Genomic DNA, 18,483 nt, shown 5'->3' with positions numbered 1-18,483 from the left:
GAAAATGCTTGTTCCATACTAAAAAAGGGGGGGGCGGGGAGAGAAATAGAATGAAATAGTCATTAAGAGCTAGGCTTTCCTGCCAGAGACCTGAATCCCATTTCTGGTTCTTTCACCTACTAGGAGTGTGACCTGGAGTCAAACATGCTACGCTTCTGCGCCTTATTTTCCTTCCTACAAAACAAAGATAATAATGGCACCCACTTCACTGGCTGTTGTAAAAATTAAATAAAACAACATGGGCAAAACCTGGCTACTGTGCTCTTCTATATCTTTATAGGTCACCCCAGAAGGCAAACGAACACGTTAGCTGAATACATGACCTTTCAGTTTCTTAGAATTCTAATCACAAACCTTAGATAAATTTTCCCCACAAAAATTACTTCTCTGACAAACTACTAATTACCTTTGGAATCAAGGTAGTTGACAGAAATCTGTTGACTGATCAAATCCAGGAATGAAAGAGAGTCAAAAGAACAGAACAGCCTCCCAGGCTGGTCTCTTACTAGTCTGTCTAGCATATTGCTGCCGGACTAAATCTTCCTGAAATGAGGCACAAAAACTCATGAGGACTGAGGGTTACTCAATCAACTCCTTTGGCTTCACTCCCAGAGCTCTGTAAGATTTGTTATCATCCTTTCAAACCATCCAACCTCACCTTTGGTGCATCTTACACACAAGTGCCTATTGTCCTGTCTCCTCCAGGTCTGCTGCTGCTGCTGCTAAGTCGCTTCAGTCGTGTCCGACTCTGTGCGACCCCATAGACGGCAGCCCAACAGGCTCCCCCGTCCCTGGGATTCTCCAGGCAAGAACACTGGATGGGTTGCCATTTCCTTCTCCAACTCATCCCCTATTCAAAGATTTCTCAACCTTGACTAGTGGAGACTGACTCTAATTTATTTTGCTTTTGTTATTTTATTTATTTGAATACACTGTTCTGTGTATCTGTCTTTCCCCTAATAGATTATTAGCTTGTCAAGGGCAGGAACTATGCCTTTCACTTCTGAATATTCTATAGCAATGAGCACAAAACAGTGTTAGGTAAGCAGCAGACATTCAATACTAGTGTCACTGTCATCTGGAACATGTATATAAATGGTTCCTGCACGTGACAAAAGCAGGAAGAGAACATAAAAAACAAAACACTGTTTGTATGCTAAGTGGAAGCTTAACTATATGAATTTATATCCTTCACTGCTATGTTTATGTCGTTTCACAAAAAGAAAAAAGTAAGCCCTGACAATACAAGTATAGGTTTAGATTTTAAAAATACTGCCACAAAAATAAAGGCTAATTGTGAATACACTAATTTTTGAAGATGTTAAGGCTTAGTAATTTATCACCTGATAATGTGGCTTCATAGCAAATGTGTCAGGTTATTTCTCAAAGGGAAACTACCAAAATAATCTTTCATACTCACACCACTGCATAGTCATTTGGGGAGACTGGTTATTATAAAATATACATGTACTAAGAATAAGACATGTGCACTGAGAATAAGACAGTAGAGAAGGATAACTTCCAGAAGTCCACTTTACAAATAAAATCACCAAAACTTTTGTTTAATACGCTACTGTTTTCTACAAGGGACAACTGACTGCTAAAAACCCCAATTTATTTCTTGGAGCAGATCAGAAGACCGTCTACACTCTTGGCAGGAAACAGCAGCCCCAACTCCCCACTGAGCTTCCACAAGCCACAGCAATTTTGAAACAATCTAACATGGAGGTCACCTAACAACTTGCCTTCAGACTGCTCAATACAAAACATCAGACATCATTAGAAGACAGAGAAGAAAAGAGACACTTTGTAGCTTTCTCTTTTCTAGATCTCTAAATCACAAGAATGTTTTCATACCAGGAGAATGAAAAACCGAGTCCAGTATCTGCACTGTGGGGCGTGGGTGTACCTGCTCAGTCAAGTCTGACTCTGCGACCCCTTGGACTGTAGCCATTCTGACTGCAGAGGATACTAAGAGCCATTATGACAAAGGGAAAAAATGAATTATAAATAAGTAACCAGTCTCTCCTGAGAGTGAAAGGAAAAGCTGACTTATTGGATTGCATAACACTAGCCAAAAATAATTTACCCCTTTGGAACAAAAGTTGAAAAAATCAAAATAGGAACGTAAAATAACTATTTTACTCTACTATTCCTAGAAATATATACATCATCATTTTATCTGACAGCTGAAGATAAAGTGAAGTATCATGCCCATAAATACTGAGTACCGGGAAAGCTGCAGACTACAGAAAAGAATGGGAAGGAGCTGGGTGGAAGGGATGACTCAATCTGAGAAGCAGAAAAATATCAGTGACCATTTATTTCAGGATGGTCAGAAGCAGCCTTTATCTGAAGTAGCACTCACCTACTCAGTCACATGTACACTTTTCTCTTCCCTGTTATATACCGTTAACTTTAAAAAGAACAGCTGGGGCATTTAGGGGACGAGAGAGAGGAAATTAAAAGGGAAACAAAATTGTATCTCTTAAGTAATAAAGGTTAAGAGCATCCCAGTTTTTAACAATCCTTCTCCCCATTTGTTAATATTAAAAGATACAGTCAAAACAATTACTCTAATACCTACTTGAAAAAAAATCTAAGGAGCTTCAAATGTAGGAAATACATACATAATAAAATATTTGTAACGGCAACAGCAAAACAACTATAGGAGGTGAAAGAGTGCTTTTGCTACAAAGAACAATAAGTGCTAAACCAATAATAATTATTTTATCAAAAGGCACTGATACTGGGTACACAGAAATGAACTTCCCTTTTAATTACCTAAAAATTTTTAGAAAAGTCCTAACGGCATAGCTCTCTCCTCAGAGAGCTCCTCATCTGACAGGGAGACAAAGAGAACAAACAGCTATACAGTGTGTGCTATAACAGAGGTTAACACATACTTTCCACCTCGTGGCAAAAAGGATGGCTTAAGCTGGTGAACATGGGCTTTAAGGAGAAATTGCTAAAGCTAGATCTTAAAGGATGAGATGGACCTTGCCAGACAAACTATAGTAGAGAGGAACATTCTAGCAAAGGAAAATAGTAAATGTAGAAAATTTAAGCCCCTCATTAAGAGTAGTCTGTTTATTTCACTCATTGGAAATTTATACACGAAACAGAAGACAAAGCTTTTCTGGCTGTCAGCACCCTAGTGCCACAGTATGCACTGGAGGCAGCCTCCCAAGCATGAGCTATCCCTCTCTGCCTTCTATAGCCTGAATGATACTTAGCTGGCATACAGCAACCTAATGCCTCATTTCTCTGTTCTCTCATTTCTCTAGTCCCCCAAGGGTGACTATGTCAGGGGCCCAAAGTTTCTCCTTGCCCTGCTCCAGGCCCATATTCCTAAAAGCAGCTCAGAATTAAGACTGTTTACAGTGGTCCTGGGATTTCTTTGGAAGGAATGATGCTAAGGCTGAAACTCCAGTACTTTGGCCACCTCATGCGAAGAGTTGACTCATTGGAAAAGACTCTGATGCTGGGAGGGGTTGGGGGCAGGAAGAGAAGGGGACGACAGAGAATGAGATGGCTGGATGGCATCACTGACTCAATGGACGTGAGTCTGAGTGAACTCTGGGAGTTGGTGATGGACAGGGAGGCCTGGCATGCTGCGATTCATGGGGTCGCAAAGAGTCAGACACGACTGAGCGACTGAACTGAACATGGTCTTGCAGTGTTTCATCACTGAAAATATAAGAAAGGCTGGGGATGTACATACAGCAAGTCTACCACTTTGAACAAATAATTATGTTATAAAAAGGAATAAATTATACACATAGTATAAAATATACAAAACATCTAATAAGTACACCTATGGATTTGGGGGCTGTTCTACCTGAGCAGTGGTTCCCAAAAACTTGGTTGGCATTAAAATCACCTGATGAGATTTAAAATGCACAGATCCCAGAGACTTTCAGTAAGTCTGGGGAGACAGAGACCTTATTTCAAAAGGTCCCCAGGTGATTGACATAGCATATTTGCTTTCACTGACTGAAAGGTCAGTGACTGACCTACAATACAATCGTTATTCACCCTAAATGCAGGCTGACATAACTCAAAACTATTCAAATACCCATAGTGTTCTACTATTAGAATTTCTGGTTCCTTCTTTAGAATAATTTCGTTTGCTGCATGACTCGAGAAGAAAGTTCTAAAATTTCACCTCTATCATGGGTAGCAACAATATAAAACAATCACTCTAGGTGGTATGGACAAACTCAACATATGACAAAAGGAAAAAAAGGGCCGGGGAAGGAGAGAAATGGACACACACAGCAGAGTGAATTCATGGTTTTGTAGGGAGTCTCAGTGACCATATGGCCACTGCTTAACCCAAAACTCACTCATGAAGGCTACTCAGTAGAAATTAAGACCATTTTTATCTGGTCAATGGTGTCTCCTATATAAGGTCAAGACTAAATAAGAAGTCAACAGCTTAAACTCAGCAATGTCTATACCAAAGGTATAGTGATAGTAATATTAATAAATGGCAATATGCCATTTTTGAACAAAGATCAAGAAAGTTACATGAAAAAACAAGATATCCTTAGTGACTAAACAGTATAACACAAAATATGAATAATAAAGTGCTATCCAACAGAATAAAAGTAATCTAAAAAACAGAAAAAGGATATATACATATATACCTATAGGAACAGAGAGAGACGTTTAAACAATAAAAGAAACAAAATGCTACTTTGAACTACTATTAGGTTATAAAAAGAAGTAATCTGCTAACTTGGTTACTCCTGAGAAATACGGAAACAAACAGAGGAAAACAAGAAATAGAAGAAGGATCAAAGGCCTTGTCTACCAGGAAGCCAGAAAGAAAAAGAATGTACTAAAAGATAAAATTTACTTGCAACAGAAAACAAAGTTACTATTACTTTATAGTTTCAAAATATACCTATAACAACAACAACAAAAAATTAAACAAGCAGAAAGCTGTAAGATACAAATAAAACAGAAATGCTAAAAACAATTAGTGGGCCCTCTATTACTACAGCTCTGTATCATAATCTGTGAATGTATATAGTATCTTGCATACTTTACAATATGGGACAGAGTTTTGTTATACTAGAGTTTATCTAAAAAGCAGTGGGCTGAAATAATTCTGAACTTTCAGTGGTCCAACTGAGCTATACTAAAATAGAGATGCTGAACTTCCCTGGTGGTCCAGGGGTTGGGACTCCAAGCTCCACTATAGAAGGTGCAGGTTTGATTCCTGGTCAGGGAACTAGGGCGGGGCGCTTCCCTGGTGGCTCAGATGGTAAAGAATCTGCCTGCAATGTGGGAGGCCCAGGTTTGATACGTGGATTGGGATGATCCCCTGGAAAAGGGCATGGCAACCCACTCCAGTATTCTTGCCTGGAGAATCCCATGGACAGAGAAGCCTGGTGGGCTATACAGTCCATGGGGTCGCACAGAGTCGGGACACGACTGAGCCACTAACGCTTTCACTTTCAGGGAATGAGGATCCTGCATGCTGCACAGTGCAGCCAAAAAGCAAAACAGACAGACAAATATCTGTCTCCAAGGACGGTCTGTTCTTATCACAGAGAAATAAACTGAAGGATTCTAAAAAAGTCCTGGATTATAAAGAAAGAGATGAATGAGCTCAAAATCCTAACACCCCTGGTATTAGATACCAAACTTTAATATTAGCAACACCAGAGCCTAGTGATACACTGTGCACATTGAACAAACTTTAAGGTTTGGGGAAATATTTTTAAAAATTCTGACAAATATACACTGAAAACTTAAGGTATGCCAGTGCACAGGTGTACAACACTAGAGAGCAGTAAGGTAGTCTCTTAAAATTTATTTTTCTAGTGACATACACTGATGTGTTTCTCTTAAAAGAGATCTAAAAAACCAAATGTACATACATCAAGTACATTAGTTAGAGAACCAAATGCAGCAGGATATTCCATGAAACCCAGAGACTATTCAGAGTCAGTCTGAAGAATAAAAAAAAAGGCAGATGTACTTGTCCTACATTCATGACCTTGGGTAAATCACTTTCCCTCTTAGGGTTGTTATCTGTATTATGAGCAAACTGTATGAAAGTGAAAGTCTCTCAGCCGTGTCCAACTCTTTGCAACCCCATGGACTATACGGTCCATGGAATTCTCCAGACCAAAATACCAGAGTGGGCAGCCTTTCCCTTCTCCAGGGGATCTTTTCAACCCAGGGATCGAACCCAGGTCTCCCACATTGCTGGCGGATTCTTTCCCAGCTGAGCCACAAGGGAAGCCCAAGAATACTGGAGTGGGTAGCCTATCCTTTGTTCAGCGAATCTTCCTGACCCAGGAATTGAACTGGGGTCTCCTGTATTGCAGGAAGATTCTTAACCAACTGAGCTAATCAGGGAAGCCCTAAGAACTGTACAGTGACTTAAAATCTCACCTGGCTTTAAATGCTAGACTTCTAGGTTATCAATTAGATTCATTCTCAAAGCTAAGAAGGGAACAAATATCACCATGTCTCAGCTAAAAAAAAAAAAAAAAGTCAGAAAATTTTAACAACTACATATAGTGAAGCTGTACAACAATCGGTTCTCTATCTTTGCAGTCCCCTTTTCTATAACCGAGCAATCAGGCAGAAGTCTCTGAAACCTCTTTAGATGGAAATGGCTAATAATTAATAATAAACGTACACCATTCTGAGTGGCTTTACATCTGAAGTCCAGTAAATTTAAAGAGGAATCCCTGTATCAGGCAAAAAAGTGATATATAAGATTCAGTCTACTAGACTGGCTCTGCCCTCACATCCATTAGGGTAAAGTTTTAAACTGGAAAGGCTGCTCTAAGTCAGGGCATAATCTCCCTTCTCCCTCTCCACTGCACACAAAGCATCAAGATACCTATCTACTCTTTTCTTCAAAGGCCCTCACTAAGCTAGGACATTTCAGGACTCTATCTCCTTCTTCCTTTTTGGGGAAGCTGGTACATCATTATTACTCTATCCAAGAATGAAACTAAACATTACTCGAATGATACAAAACAAATTTAAGATCCAATTTGAGAGGAAAATTTTAAGAACTGCCACTGCAACCTCAATTCACTCTAAAACTTGGACAGATACATGGCTGCCAGCGCCCCACTCCTGCCTGCACTTCTGCAACTGTTACAGCAAGGCTCTGGAGCCTACCTTTACTAGGCAAAAACTACTTTTTATTACTTCATTATATTTATCAGAAAGCTTCAGTGTTACTTCCTATTCCTTTTTCCCTTTAAAGATTATGAAATACAGATAAAAGAAAATTCTGATAAGTAAGAATATATAAACTTATACGTTTTACATAAACATGCTGGTTTATATCCATAGTGTCCTCCCAATTTATACACATATTTACTCTTACATGAGATCACACTGTGCATTGTTGTGGCACTGTGCACACTATTTGATAATTTGCTTTATGTAGTGTCTCAAATCCCCCTCCATTTCAATAATTTCTATACATAATAAAACAGTTGCATGACATTCTATTACAGCTGTCCCTGGGTATCCACAGGGAATTGGTTCCAGCACACCACCCCCACCCGTCTCTGGCCAGATACCCAGGTCTGTGGATGCTCAAGTCTCTTATGTAAAATGGCACAAGACAGCGGTCATGCTTTATTGCAGCTAGTTGAATCTGCAGATACAGAGGAGGTGTATCATAATTTAATTAATTTCCCTATTATTGAATGCTGCTACTCCCAAATTTTGGTTAATTCTGAGGGGGGGGAAAAAACCTATTTGCATTATAAAATAACTGTTATAAAACTACAGAAAACCAAACCCAACCACCCTCACACTACCAGTTTATTTTGCAGTTTGTTTTGACCAGTGTTTCGATGCCTATCCATTTAGTCTTTTACCCTGGGCATTCATTCATCCAAACAATTATTTATTGAGCTCTTGCTATGTACCAGGTTATATTATACACACACACACACACACACATATAATATAACCTATAGTCTACAGGTTATTACTGTCTGGGTTTTCTTTACTTTTCCTCCGTAACAATTTATTTTCGGTAATTTTTTCCTCCCAGTTTTATTTAGATATAATTGATGTATCTGCTGTTTGTTGTTGTTTAGTTGCTAAGTTGTGTCCGACTCTTTAGCAACCCTATGGACTGTAGCCCACCAGGATCCTCTCTGTTCATGGGACTTCCCAGGCAAGAACACTGGAGTGGGTTGCCATTTCCTTCTTATATAGCACTATGTAAGTTTAAGGTATAAAGCATAAGATTTGACTTACATATAATATTTCATGATATATGGATTTCCCAGATAAAGTTTAGCAAACATTCATACTCTTTAAGTTTCATATGTAACATACAGCAGTGTTAACTATACTTATCACATTGCATTACATCCCTGCCTACTCTTCCCCTCACCATGTACTATATTAAGACAAAACAAAACTCAAAAACAGCCCAAACTTCTCATAAGCACTTTGCTAGTTAATAATCTTTCCAATCAGCTTTTTTCAGTGGTTGTCAAATATCACTCCCAACATGGAATTTGATCCTGTTTATTTATCCATTTGTCTACTGCTCTATTTATTTTCTAATTAATTTTTTGATAAGTCCCACGTAAGTGGTTCAGTTCAGTTCAGTCGTTCAGTCGTGTCCAACCCTTTGCAACCCCATGAACCACAGCAGGCCAGGCCTCCATGTCCATCACCTACTCCCGGAGTTTACCCAAACTCATGTCCATCGAGTCAGTGATGCCATCCAACCATCTCATGCTCTGTCGTCCCCTTCTCCTCCCAGCATCAGGGTCTTTTCAAATGAGTTAGCTCTTCGCATCAGGTGGCCAAAGTATTGGAGTTTCAGCTTCAACATCAGTCCAGTGAACACCCAGGACTGATCTCCTTGCAGTCCAAGGGACTCTCAAGAGTCTTCTCTTGTCTGGTAGTCATCAGTAGTCAATTTAATGTAAAATATATACAATGACCAACTACTGCTAAAGTCTAAAGATCCCTGCTTTACCTCTGTGTAGCACATTATAGTTAGTTACAAATATATAGCTGACTCAATGAATGGGGGTTTCAGTGTACTGACCCTCCACACAGTTTAAAATTCAATATAATCTATAGTTACCCCTCCATATATACCGTTCCCCCATCAGTGGATTCAGCCAACTGTAGTTATTTGTAGTTGCAGTTATTTACTATGGGAAAAAAATCCACATATAAGTGGACCCAGCAGTTCAAGCTCACATTGTTCAAGGGTCAACTGTATGTATTTCCCCCTTCATTTAACTGTCAAAAGCCTCCAGTAAAGTAGATAAGTCATTTTACAAATAGGGAAAGGAAAGGACAAAGAATTCACCCTTAATGAACTTGCCCAAGGCCATACAGCTATTAAGCTGCATGCTGGTTAAGCCTTGGTACCCTAGTAAGATTAAAATCTAATTTTATGCTTCTTTTGTATTTCCTGATACACTTAGATCAAGGTCTCTCCTGCAGAAAGCCTATCCTAACATCTTTCATTAACTTCTGTAACTGACCATCCCTCCCTGCACACCAAACACACTTTTATCACAGCACCAACAACACATTTATAGATCTCTTGCCCTATATTCTACTTAAGCTTCTCAGGAAAAGATCTTTTTCTTATTCTTCTTGAAATCCCCAGTACCTAATACATGCCTGGCACAAAGCAGAAAGGTATAAGTGTTCAAAGAATGGAATAAGCACATTACAAGTGTTCAATAAATAAACACTACAGATACTTAGACACATCTAAATATCTGGGTTGATCCAATTTATATCATTGCAGAGAAAGTCACACTTCAGTATATGTAGAACCATTCAAGTTCAAATATAAAACCTATATTCAAAGAACAGGCATCATCAATAGAGAAAATGTAATTTTTAAGTGCCATTTACATTAAGAACAATACCAGTAACAATACTTAGAAACTGTAAAACACACAAAACAGTTAAGAATAGATGCTTTTGAATAATTAGGAGTCATAATGTCCATAGCTTAGAATTTAGCCATTTTTATTATGACTCTAAGTAACCTGGGGGAGGGCCAAAAATCAGTAAAAATCAGTAAAAATGACTATGTTGGAGTTAATATATTTTCAAAATTGTTTTATAAAATTTATGGTTTCAGACCTGATTTTGCTCATTGCTGCTTTTCTTTTAAATCGTAATTCTTATATCATCGGAATGGTCTTCATGACCTGGTCCAGCCATCTAGAATTGTCAACCAGAATGCACAGAACTGTTGGGCATGCTGGGCACATATAGGAATGTGCATACAAGCAAACAAGCTCCATTTAATACAGTTTAACTTCTATATTCTACAGTAGATGCTACAGGGGACAAAGTAAGGAGCTGGATGGTAACGCTGTTACATAGCTCAAAAGTACTGCTTCTCAAATGTTTTCACTACAAACAGGGTTTCCTGCTCCAGGCACTCATGCCCCATTTTGTTTGTTATCTTAGATAGTCAAAGAGTTCACATTCTTCTCTTAAAATATATATTTGTTTTAATGTAAAAGTATTTATAATTACTTACCCGTTAAATTACTTAACTCACCGCCCCCTCAGTGAGCACAACTGAAGCTCCAAGAAGATGAGTCATGTTTATCTTGTGGCTTCAAGTACCCCGGAATCATACCACTTTGTACCCTAAGGGTATTCATATCCCAGTTTGAGAACCAGGGATCTAAATAATTAAACTAGCCATAATACTTTAAAGTGATCAAAATGTTCTTATAACCCCATTCCCCAAACTCTTAAGGCTATTTTTCTCTATAGCTTTTCAAATCAGTATTGTTTCTCTTTTCAAGCAGCTCATTAGTATGCACTACCTGTCAACACTAAAGAACCTGCAGGGCACAAGTTATTTCTGGAGCAATAGAACACTAGCACATAGAGCTTGTCCGTCCCATCTACTAGGTACCAAGCTGCCCATACAGAAAACTGATTAGAAGAACAGCTTTCACTCCTGTTTCCTTCTTCCTCTCTGTGTGCTCCAGGCATAGCTTGTAAGAAAAAACTTAGTAGTCACTTAGATGATTCATTCATGTAAGCTTATCTAATCTCGGCATTTGTAATTCTCACCTCTACACTCTTTTTCACCATTACACAAGTGCAATTAAACTATTTTCACATTTCCTAGGGATTAAAAATATCTTCTTCCCAGTAGCCTGAGAAGAGAGATTTTTCACACCCAGAACCCTTCTTTATTGTTAATGAGATCCCAAGTCTAGTAGACACTGACATTTATGAGAAGCCTGTTTCAAGTATCCTGTACTGTTCATTATATTTCACAGCAGAAATTGTAAAGTAAATTATAAGTGACCCTTGCAAATGTTTCCCAACAAAATTATTTATAAGGACTGTAACACTATGATATAAACATGGGTCATTAGCTAGGTTAACTCAAATTTAGTGAACAATTTTTACCTAGGATATCAGCTTCTCCAAGCACAGGATTCCATCTGTTCCTCACCAAAATTACAAATTGCCACAAGCCATGGACTTTTGAGGTCATTTGCCAAGAGTCAAAATCTATAGTTCAAGGGTTTCTACAGAATGAGTGAGTGAAGTCGCTCAGTCGTGTCCGACTCTTTGCGACCCCATGGACTATAGCCTACCAGGCTTCTCCGTCCATGGGATTTTCCAGGCAAGAATACTGGAATGGGTTACCATTTCCTTCTCCAGGGGATCTTCCCGACCCAGGGATCAAACCCGGGTCTCCCGCATTGGAGGCAGACGCTTTAACCTCTGAGCATCCTGGGGTCTTCCTACGTACATATTCAGAATGGTACTTAATGCTTTATACACATTCACATAACTCTGATAATAACCTCATTAACTGGTGTTATTCTCACAAATAACAACTGTAGGAGTAGAAAGGTTAAGTAATCTACCCAGTGTCAGCCAGCTAGTGTATGGCAGTGCAAAGAGAGTTTCAAATGGAGTATTGCTTGAATATAAAGCTTAAATGCTCTCAATTATCCACTGTCCTGTATCTCCTATACTTAAGAATGATCCAGCAAATCCTTCAACCCCAGAAAGGTTTTATTACTCCTATTTGTAAGACCAAGAAGTGGAAATAGCATTTACCTCTCCGTGGCTGCAAAGTCAGTTTGAGCAGGGAAAACAGAACTCAGATCTCAAGCCTCTGGTCAGCAATCTGTCCGCTACTGCATCTTGTTCTTTGGACCCAGGTCTGTAATCATTCTGAAACAGAAGCACACATCATTTTATGGACACCAAATACACACAAATGCAGACATAGTATGAAAAGCAAAATGAAAGCAAGAGGAAGACAGATAAAATTGGGAAAAAACAGTATACTTGCTAAAATGTCACATTACTATTACTATTTAGGTAGTGGTTTTACTGATTGTTAGTTTAAACCTCAAGACTATATTTTTCAGTGTAATAAGATAACTATGGAGGGAGCTTTCACTGACCTTCAACAGTCCTAAAAGCACAGCAATGAAATACCTTTTCTTAGACAAATAACAAAATACTTTTTTAAAGTCAAATTGCTACTTAACAATTCTGTCCCTAAAATACAAATAAATGGACTGTCAAGCTTCAGGCAATGGTAGAGTGGTACTTAACTCCATGGCAGGGGTGGGGATGGACATTACTCTTAAATCAAAGAGCTAAATTTAACCATTTCCAAAGAATCTGGCGTATGAGGTACAATTAAGAGGAATTCATCTCATAAAACTAATATGATACTTTATCAGATGAAGCTAAAGAAAAGTCTTCGCTGCTGAAAAAAAAAAAGGCAATTTATAACAACATAAGTAGATAATTAGTGTATTTAATCCAAGAAACACTTTTATATTGGATTCATATATTGTCACTAAGGTGCCTCAAAAGGAATGAAATTTTATGCCCCTAAAAATTGGAAGGGTGACTAAAAATAAGATCAACTGAGGAAAAAACCCATTATTCTTGGGGTATATATTAGCAGTCTATATTCAATAGCCACATCTTTGCATTTAAATACTAAACACTGAGAAAATGCAAAGGTACAGCCAGGGAAGAGCTGAACACAGCAACTAGAGAAAGCTTGGGGACGTTTAAAAAAATAAATACGGTGTGCCTAATTCACACATTTGTGAACCATGTACCTCAATGTTATGTATTACTATTCTTTCCAAACCTGTATGTTCTTTCTCAATGCATTAAATCATGATAAATCTTACTTGTTTGAAGGGGGACCTAATTTTTTGCAAAAGCATTTCTAGTCATCTGAAACCAAGATAGATAAATAAAGTTAGACAGATGGTCAGCTAGGTATCTGGTTTTAAAAAATGACATAGAGCCTATAAAGTAGATAATGTGGAGTGGATTTGATGCCAGTAGCATCCCTCAAGCAAAAAACCAGTCTCCAGAGATACATTCTGCCAGCAGGCACCACTCCGCAAAGCTCTGCCACAGGATTCCTCAGAACCCTAGTTAGCCACAGGTGGCTTCTGCCACTCGTAAGGAACTCCCCAAGCCACTCAGAGAAGTCCTTGGTGGGTGCCCTCATTTTTGTATGTTCTTTAAAGCAAAATCCTAAAGCTCTTAGGACTTTAACGCATATTAAGGATAACTTTTACAGCTACTCTTAAATAAGCAGTATTTTCCTATGCAGGTAAACATTCCTATTGTAATCTTTCCTATACTAGCAATACGTTTCTTTGGGTAATCTTAGGTCCTCAATTTATTCTCTCTGTAGACTTCGTTTTCCAATAAAAACAAAGGCGACTTCCAGCAGTCCAATGGTTAAGACTCCTCAGTCCCACTGCAGGGGACATGGGTGAAAAGATATAACTAAGATCCTTGCATGCCTCATGGCATGGGGGGAAAAAAAAACAGCACAAAATCAAATAAACAACAAAGTATGAATCCTGGCATACAGGAAATCTCAAAGGATAGCAACCCTGTGGACAAGAGCTATACCTTTAGAACAAAATAAATGATGTGTAAAACCAAGAAGCTGGTGACTCTATATAGCGCAACTGAAATCAAGAAGCAAAATATGGTCTATGGAGCACAATGCTAACCTGGGAAAACAAGCTTTCCTGCTGACTCAATCACAGACCTGCTGGATTTATCCCGTGTGGAGCTTATTTTAAGTAAAACATGCCACCTGCCATCCACAGTTTCAAAAGGAAAGCAAAACCGAAAATTACTAGAATGCCAAAAACTACACAAATGGACCTATGTATTAGGCAATTAAGTGTGGTTCTATTCTCAAGACTGACCCTCCATCAACACTGCTGCATATAGTTACTTAGTGCAATCTTATTTTGGAGAGGGAAAAGGAACATTTTATAGGGTTCAAAAAAGGAATGTTGAAAAGATTCCCCTATGGAGGCAGTTGCCGCAAAATTCTACAGAGATTACACACAGTAGATCGGTCAATTTCACTTAGCACCAGGCTATTTTAATGTTCTTATGAATTTAACATAGCCTCCCTGCTCTCCTTCCCCACTCCCTGCCCGTCGGTTAATGAAGACTTTCTTTCCTCTCTCCAAAGCAACTGCTGCATGATATTGTATTAAGGTACTAGCTAGCATATTGGGGGAGGGGGGAAACCTGGCAATTCAACAGGAAGCTTTTTAATGATGCAAGAGGGCTTAAAGACAGAGTGAATTTAACATACATGCCCCCAGTTTAACTTCTTTTACTGCCTAAGGGGAACCTGGAATTTTAACTTTTATAGTTGATCTAAACTCAAAGAAAGCAGGAAGACGCTTCATATGCGAATGTTTACTTACTGCTGAACTCAAAGCTACAGGAAGTCAGCTACTAGAGTAGTTACATTAGGCGTAGATATTTATAAACCAACTGCAACTAGTGACCCAGGATTCAATTACAACACCAACCCTCATATTTCAGCATATGGGCAAATTACCAGTGGAGTCAAGAACAAATTCATTCTGCCCTACTGGCGCTTTAGATCGGGTTGCACAATCCCGCGACAGAACTGCCTTCGCCTAGCCCTGAAGCATCAGGTACTAAGTACAATAGTAAGTCATCGTCAGGAAGTTTCAAAGCGAGACAGAAACTCAAAGAGTTGCCTCAATCAATTTAGCCAACCCAAAATCCCGAATTCAGGAATTTGTCACGTCACTGAGATCAGAATTAAATTAAGTCTTGGTCCCTTTGCGATCTCTTAGTGCATGAAGTCAGACTGCTATCAATGCAACGAGAACCCGACCCTAGCTCGAGAAAAAAACTACTTGTTGGGGAATTGTGTCCTTTCCGTCCGGCGTGCGGGACCGCATCGGTCGGATCACGCAAGGAGCCCGGCGCTAGTTTGGGGGCGCAGTGGGGCCCGGCGGGGGCGGCGAGCGCGCGTCCCCCCGCCCGCTCAGGCGGCGTCGAGGCGCGAGCAGCTCAGCCAGCCTTGCAGAGGGAGCTCTCGGCAGCTCTGGGGTCCCTCTACTCGCAGCCGCAGCAGCGCCGCCTGCGCCACTCGGTGGAGACGGAGACCAGCGGCGGCGACGCGCGGACTGGGAGCGACCGCGGAGCAGCCGGGCGGCGGGGGACGCTCGCCAGGCCGCCGGGTAGGTTCCGGGGACCGGGCAGGCTGGAGGATGGGCAGCCGGAGAGGCGTCGGCAAGGACCTGACACCCATACCGCACGGAGACTCGACTGCGCGCGCGGTGGCTGTGTCTGGACCCTTGAGCGAGGGGGTCGCGGAAAACGGGGCATAGAGATCGCCTCTCGGCTGAGGCCACCCGCCGCGGGAGGGGTGGAGGGCAGAGGGCGGGCCGCGGCCGGGCCAAGAGCCGGCCTCGAGGGCAGAGACAAAGGAAGGAAAATGGAGTCGCCAGCGCGCGGGCCTCTGTAGCTGCCACCGCCGGAGGCCTAGCGCGCCGCAGGAGGGAGGCCTAGCGGGCGGGTTGGGGGGGGGAGGGGGGCCCGGCCCGGCCGCGGCGGGGACGGGCAATGGCGGCGGCCGCGCCGCAGCAGGGACGGTAGAGGGAGACAAACACCCCCCGGCGGCGGCGCTGGCGCCGGGCTGCAGCCAGCGCCGACCGGAGCGGCCCCATCGTGACACCTAGAGGCGGCCCGCGAAACCTCCTCCACCCGGGGCCCCCTTACCTCCGCGCCACACCCCCCGCAGCGCTCGCTCCGCCGCCGCTCCACCGCTCCGGCCACCCGGCGTCCCCAGCCAGCTCCGCGCACCCGCACCGGCTTCCGCCGCCGCCGCTGCCGCCAAAGAAGCAGCTCCGCGCACGGTTTAATCGCTCCACAGGCTCGGACACAAAATGGCGGCGGCGCGGTGCAGTGCGCCTGCGTCGGCGCTGCCGGGGCCGCGGGTGCTGATAAGGGAAGGGACGGGTGGGGGGGCTGGCCGGGCTACGAGTGAAGGGCGGGGGAGGAAAGGTGAGGGGAGGGGTTGGCGCAGGGCAGCATGGGAGGCGGCCCCGGGCGCCAACTTTCAAAAGCGGGCGCGATGGCGTCACGGGACGCGCTGCGGGTCGCGTCACGCCGCACGCGCCCTCAACTGGTCGCGCGTGGGTTCTTAGGGAGCCCGACGTCCGGGCTCCCGCTGGGTGGGGCTTCCTGGGCGGAGGCAGTCCCTTCTGGGCGGCCCAGGATCCCGGCCCAGTTGACCTGCTTAGCTGCAGTCTCCCGCCCTCAATCCGAAAGGGCGGACGTGGGGCGGGGGGAGGGTGTCTGGAGGAAGCGCGCGCGGGACTAGGCCGTGGGGCTGAGGCGGTTCTTGGGCGGAGCCCCGCCCTAGTCTCCGCCCTCGACGGGCCGGACCCACCCTCCGAGAGCCGCACGGCAGCCCGCCACGGGTAAGGCCGGGCGGGTCCCATCTCACTCCCAAGTCCTCAGAAACAATCCTCCCCCCGCGAGCCAAGACAGGCAGGGCTGTCCTGGGGATCTCTATGCCCTACAAGAGGGCTTCCTAATACTGGGTGTGAGAGAAGAGGGCTTTCTCCTGGTGTGCCCAGGCCACTTCGGCCGGGAGAGGCCAGCGGAAGGCCAGACTTACTGCTTTTACACGAACGATCATACCGGTCTTTTGCCAAAAGGATGTTCTCTATTTGGCGCAGTGTAATTGTGTATTTGAAAATGTAAGTTTCTTGTTTTTGCCTAAGAACTGTTAAGCTCTCTGTAGGCGGAGTCCTTAAGCCCCTCACTGTGCGGTCGCCCCTCCCCCTCCCAAGGATGCACCTGCAGACTCTTCTACCCAACCAGCAATAAAGTTTCCTGAAGACTGACGGGAAGATGTTCTGGTGGCTCAGGAGGAGAACCTTTGATACTTAACGAGAATCTGGTTCAGGACTGTATCTTTAATTCCGTTACCTTAGATCAAGGGGGAACAAACGGACCCAGCGTCAAGTGAACAGCTGCTGCTCCATTGAGCTGATTGTTCCATTATGAAAATGGCCCAATACTGACACCTATTTTGTTTTTTCTTTTTAAAGGAAATCTGGTTTTTGTTTTTTTTTTCTTACTGTAAAATCTCCAGGTGTGGGCAACTGTATTAGATGTTTTAAAAGTGCATAAGCTGATTAAGCCACACACAAGCCCTGTCAGTTTATATGACCTCTGACTTGAAGGAAAGAGTGAAGAGAAGTTCCACGGCCAAATCCTAGGCACCCCAGCATTTAAGATAGCATAATGGAGAAGGAGACTTGAGAGCGAACAGCCAGGAAGACAGAAGGAAATCCACTGAGTGTTAAATTTGGAATCTGAGGGCAGAGAAGGATTCAGGTAGGAGAGGAATGGTCAACTGTGTTTAGTGCTGCTGAGAGGTCATCTTGGGCCAGAAACATGGCTATATTGAATTGGCTACCTTGTAAGTCACTGGTGATTATCACTGGTGAGTTTGGCTTGATTTATGTTGGTTAATCAGAGATGTGGACCTGACTAGAATGGGTTGACCTGAGAAGGAAATGGCAACGCACTCCAGTGTTCTTGCCTGGAGGATCCCATGGACAGAGGAGCATAACCGGCTACAGTCCATAGGGTCGCAAAGAGTCCTACACAGCTGAAGCGACTGAGCAGGCTGCAGAATGGGTTGAAGCATGATCGGGAAAGTAAGGAAATAGAGACAGCACACATAAGCAACATGAAGTTTAGCCACAAAGGGAGCAAAGAAATTCAGGGATAAATGTGGAAGGATATGGGGTCAAGGGAGGATGACAAGATGAAAGGATTATAGCATGTTTATTTGTCATTGGGAGTGCCACAGGAGAACAAAGTCTTGCTTGACTTTTTTTTTTCTTTTGCCCACACTGCAGGGCTTGCAGGATCTTACAGGATCGAACCCAGACCCCCAGGAGTGAAAGCGCTGTCTTAACCACTGGACCGCCAGGAAATTCCCTTGTTTGATTTAAATCAGGTGAAATTCATGAAAGAATATAAGGAAACTGGGAGGTTTGACCCTGGATAGGAACAGGATGCTTCCACTGTGGAAATTAGAGTAACAAGGGTGAAGATGGATGCAAATGCAGGGGAGAGGTAAAACAAGCT

The 18,483-nt window shown here is 42.5% G+C and overlaps 1 protein-coding gene across 6 annotated transcripts in view; it reads right to left on the bottom strand.

The window, feature by feature from the left end:
- Positions 1–16,303, bottom strand: part of CTCF (CCCTC-binding factor) — a 45,755-nt gene extending 29,452 nt beyond the window's left edge. The window contains exons 1-4 of one of the 6 annotated variants that reach the window (XM_055553555.1): positions 16,093–16,303; positions 12,094–12,210; positions 10,538–10,650; positions 10,132–10,212 (exon numbers count right to left, since the gene is read on the bottom strand). The gene's annotated coding sequence lies outside the window, so the exon portion shown is untranslated. The remainder of the gene's footprint in view (positions 1–10,131; positions 10,213–10,537; positions 10,651–12,093; positions 12,211–16,092) is intronic. The other 5 variants (XM_055553553.1, XM_055553557.1, XM_055553556.1 and 2 more) reach the window with 5 other exon arrangements.
- Between the last annotated feature and the right edge of the window lie 2,180 nt (positions 16,304–18,483).

This window comes from Bubalus kerabau, chromosome 17, assembly GCF_029407905.1.
Source record: "Bubalus kerabau isolate K-KA32 ecotype Philippines breed swamp buffalo chromosome 17, PCC_UOA_SB_1v2, whole genome shotgun sequence".
Classification (NCBI taxonomy): Eukaryota; Metazoa; Chordata; class Mammalia; order Artiodactyla; family Bovidae; genus Bubalus; species Bubalus kerabau.
This window is presented reverse-complemented; position numbering and strand designations above follow the sequence as displayed.